Consider the following 5,390-nt stretch of genomic DNA (forward strand, 5'->3'; position numbering starts at 1 on the left):
TAAAATTATTATTAAATTTTTGTCACATTTTTAAATTTTTTTAGATTTATTTATCGTTTGTATTTTTTGAATTATTTCTTTAGCAATATAAACTTTTGGTATTATTTTAGTAGTTTTTTTTTACTTCAACAAATAATCCGCAAAAATTAAAGAAAGATTTGAAAGACTAGACAATGCATGCATGCAGGGAATGAGAAAATATGAGATGGGTTGGGTGAAATTGATAAATTTGATCATCACAACAATATTATTATAAAAGTTAATGAGTAATAGCTCAAATGGCATAATCTTCTCATACTTAATTAAGAGGTTGCGGGTTTGAGTCTCATATCTCGCGCAAGTCAAACGGAGGAACACCGAGTTTCAGGTGCACCAGCTGGCCACCTCCCTCACACGTTTGGGTCAACCAACGTCATCCGGCCCACTGATCTCCGGTTACCCATCGTAACATTGGCGCCGTTGCCGGGGACCCGAGAGATTGACCAGTGATGGCGGAAAGATCCCCTGAAGAAGGTCATGTGGAGACAGATTCTGATCAAGAGAATTTGAACACCGGAAACAATGAAGCAGATCAGAACCTCCACCAGGAAGCTAATGATCAACATAGGGAAGGCACCTCCGGAATCAAAAATCCGAAGGTGAACTTCTCGGAGGGGCGCGAATCGGAAGGTGGGTGATAAATTCAGTGTCAACGGAGGGCTCCTCCCCTAGAACCGTAACGTCTACCCACTGGGAGAGAGCATCTACGGAAGCCATTTTCTTTTCTTAAAAAAGGGGGTGACAAGAAACCTACAAAAGAAAAGAAAATCAACACACGGTCTCTAAGGGAAGGGGCACGGAACTAAAGCCTACAAACCAAATCTACCTACAAGATAAAGGCACGCAAATAGAAAACATGTCACAGAAGGGAAAAACTAACCTTTGAGTCTGAAATCAAGACAGGAGGAAGTAAGAACCTTCGAAACGCAACAATACAGCACGAACAAATGCAAGGGAAATTTGAAAGATTGCAGAAATGAAACAACGAAAGAGAGGAAAAGTATTTATGATAATAATTATATATTATATTTTTTTAACAATAAAGTATAAGACGACTAATATTTAATTGTCGATAAATATATTAATAGTTATTTTTATTGCTGCTAAAATTACAGAATAAGGCTACTAAAAATAATTTTTCTAGTAAGGTATAACTAATGGTCCTATGTTATTTTTTCAAAACAAATTGTATTAAAGAATTGGTATTCTCACTCCATGGCGTAATATAAGAACCCTCATTAGTTACTCCAGTTGTTTCTCACCATTTGACTCATTCAAAGGCTAATGAAATGAAATTATTTTCTAACCCATCCATGACGTTATTTTCATATTTAGTTTTTCATTCATTGCATGGAATGCTCCTTTTGTCTTGGACGTCTTTTTTCTCACGCCATTAATTTCATGATTGAAGCATAACACAATGCAAGTGCTCATCCAAGCTTATTAAGAACTTGCATTATTGTTAATTACCACTAATCTTAGTTACATCCATGACTAGGGAATGGGGAAGACTTGAGATTACGTTGATGAAGGGCTGGAATTAAATGTTCATTTTGAATAGTCTTTGACATGTATATTGATTGTGATGATATATATGCATTTCTTCTATTGTATTAATGACTGAAAATGGTAGAAATAGACATATATATAATAATTTAACTGGGTTAAAAATCTGCTAATAAAGAATTAAAATAGTGTTATCAAAATCAGAGTTAATGAGTTATTAAAGGATAGATTTCTTGAAGTCCGTTAGAAATTTAGAATCATATGCCTAATTTTAAAGGAAGTATGATATATAACCACTTAAAGGAAGTGTGTGTGTGTGTGTATATATATAAAGTTCATTATATTTTTATGGTTGCAGTATATATAAATACCATTGTTGGTTTATAGAAGAATAATATAATATATAATTGTGTAGCCGTAATTAATAATACCGTAATTTGAGAATCACATATATCATATATCTGAGTCTCTGAGTTAGAAGAAAACTTAGATTATGAATTAGTGTTGGACATTGATAGATTGGGATAGTATGAATATTATTGGTAGCTGTAGCTTTTAATATGGAAATCATGCATATGGCTGGGTATAGGTGCTTGTAATTCCAGTTAAAAAAAATATCTATAAATAGATGGATCCTAATTGATGAGTGACATACCAATACTATTTTCAAGTAAGCCATATATACATAAAATAAGCAAAAGCTTGAATCAATAATCAATGGGGTATTTGATGTTGTTGGTTGTTAGAGTGGTGTTGTGTGTGTATATGTTTATGATGTTTCATTTTGCATGTTTGTCTTCGCATCTATGCCATTCTCAAGACAGCTCTGCCTTGCTTCACTTTAAGACCCATTTCATTTTTAACCCTTCACTTTTTGACTATGATTATCACTATGACTATGAGTATGAGTATGAGTGCCCCCATGTTTATCCAAAGATGAGTACGTGGGAGAATGGGACAGATTGCTGCTCATGGATGGGTGTCACGTGTCACTCTGTGTCTGGCCACGTGATTGGCCTCGATCTCAGTTGTGGTGCACTTGTAGGTAATATTCATCCCAATAGCACTCTTTTTCATCTTACTCATCTCCAAACACTCAATCTTGCTTTCAATTTTTTCAATCATTCTCCATTCTCATCTCAGTTTAGTAAGCTTGTGAGTCTCACACACTTGAATTTATCTAATTGTGGGTTTCAAGGTGATATTCCTTCCCAAATCTCACACCTTTCCAAATTACAATCACTTGATCTCTCTTTTAATCGTGGTTTGATGTGGAAAGAAACTACTTAGAAGAGGTTGCTGCAAAACACAACATGTTTAAGAGAGATTGTATTGGATGACACAAATATGTCTTCAATTGGTCCAACACCAAATCCTTTGTCTTTGATTGCCAACTTGTCTTCCACTTTGGTTACTCTCCATCTTTCTAATACTGGAATAAGGGGTTCTTTGACAAATGACATACTTTGTTTACCCAATCTTCAACACCTCATTCTAAGAGGGAATGAATTGTCAGTCCATCTTTCCGAGTTGAGTTGTACCACTTCTCTTAGTATCTTGCATCTTTCATTTTGTGGTATCCAAGGGCCTATCTCTTCATCATTCTCTAATCTAACATACCTCACTTCCTTGAATTTGATGGAAAATCAACTCAACGGTTCAATCCCGTCATCACTTTTAAACCTTCAGCGTCTCACTCACCTCGATCTTTCAAGGAATAAGCTTAGTGGTCGAATTCCAAATGTGTTTGATAGGATAACCAACTTGCAAACTCTCTCTCTTAGTTATAATAATTTCCAAGGAAAGTTACCATCTTCACTGTTTACCTTAACTCGACTCTCTCAATTGGATTGTTCTGATAATCAAATTGAGGGGTCACTGCCCAATGAAGTAGCCTTTTCAAATCTTACCCAATTAATACTAAATAACAACCTGTTAAATGGGACAATTCCTTGGTGGCCTTTATCCCTCAAGTCTTTGACAATTTTGGATTTATCAAATAACCAATTGACAGGGGGCATAAACAGTCAAATCAAATCTTATTCTTTGGAATATCTGTACTTGTGTGACAATAAGTTTCAAGGAAACTTTTCAGAATCAATTTATGATCTTGTGAACCTTACTGAGTTGTGTTTGTCCTCAGACAATTGGAGCAATACTGTCAACTTTCCACTATTTTCTAAGCTCCAAAAATTGGAGTATCTTTCTCTTTCAGGTTGCAAGTCATTATTGCTAGAGTCTGAAACAAGTATTAATTACACTTTTTTCAATTTGTATGCACTACAGTTACTTTCTAACAATATCATTGGTTGGTCAAAGTTCTCAGGAAAATTTCCACAATTGAAACTTCTTGACTTGTCGAGTAATAAACTTGAAGGAAAGGTGCCCAAATGGATACATGATATACACTCATTATATCATTTGAAACTCTCACACAACATGTTCACATCAATAGGTCATCAATTCCCATGGTATCAATGTGAATACCTTGATCTTAGCTTCAACTTGATGGATGATGACATTTCTTCCTTCTTTTGTAATGCAACCTCTTTGAAAGTTATCAACTTGTCCCACAACAGATTCACAGGAACATTTCCACAGTGTCTTGCCAATACCTCATCCCTTGTAGATTTGGATATACAAATGAACAAACTTCATGGCAATTTATCAGATAATTTTAAGCAACTTCAACTTGAAACACTGAATCTCAATGGCAACCAGTTTGAAGGTTTATTGCCAAAATCTTTGTCCAATTGCACATATCTTGTGGATTTAGATCTCGGTAATAATCAATTTGAAGATACATTTCCCAATTGGCTCCAAAATCTATCAAAGTTGGAAATACTGGTCTTACGAGACAACAAGTTGTATGGTCCCATTGCCAATTTGAAATCTGAAAATATATTTCCAAGTTTGATTATTTTTGACATATCATGCAATAACTTTAGTGGCTCATTACCAAAAGCATTCATACAAAATTTTCAAGCCATGAAGATTGTTGATGATGAAGTGCAAAGCAGATTGGTAGATTATATTGACACTAGTGCTGGCAGTGGAGTGGAGAACATTCTTCCAGATTATGATAATTCTATAATTGCAACAATTAAAGGAGCCAATACCCGTTTTGCCAAAATTCCAACAGCCTTTGTAAATATAGATTTGTCAGAGAACAAATTTGAAGGAGAGATTCCAGATGATTTTGGGGAGCTTCATGGACTCATAGGCCTCAACCTTTCTCATAACAGACTTATTGGTCATATTCCCCACTCTTTGGGAAATTTGACAAATCTGGAATCATTGGATCTCTCCTCAAATATGCTTATTGGAGATATTCCTACTGAATTGACAAATCTAAACTTTCTTGAAGTCTTGAATCTTTCCCAAAACCAGTTGGTGGGACCAATACCCAGAGGAAAACAGTTTGAATCATTTTCAAACGATTCCTATGTGGGAAACATGGGGCTATGTGGCTTTCCATTGTCAATTCAATGCAACAACAATGTCCCTTTGCAACAAGATCCACCTTCTTCTGAGGCTGAAGACAAATTTGGGTTTGGTTGGAAACCAGTGGCAATAGGATATGCATGTGGAATGGTACTTGGAATTGGCTTGGGATGTTGTCTTTTCTCAGTTGGAAAGCCTCAATGGCTTGTGATCATCTTTGAAGGCAAAAGAATGAAAAAGAGGAGCCGTAGAAACCGGCATGCAAGAACAACCTAATGGCTACAACTTCTGCCTGGAAATTCCGTTTATCTTTTGTTGTAATGTAAATATGTAATAATTTATGCTTTTATATTTTATTTGTCTTGAGAGTGTATTTTTTTTTTCTTTTACATATCTGCAAG

The 5,390-nt window shown here is 35.3% G+C and overlaps 1 pseudogene; it reads left to right on the forward strand.

The window, feature by feature from the left end:
- On the forward strand, window positions 2,146-5,390 carry LOC107609353 (annotated as a pseudogene).

The sequence above is a fragment of the Arachis ipaensis genome, chromosome B07 (assembly GCF_000816755.2).
Source record: "Arachis ipaensis cultivar K30076 chromosome B07, Araip1.1, whole genome shotgun sequence".
NCBI classification, from domain to species: Eukaryota; Viridiplantae; Streptophyta; class Magnoliopsida; order Fabales; family Fabaceae; genus Arachis; species Arachis ipaensis.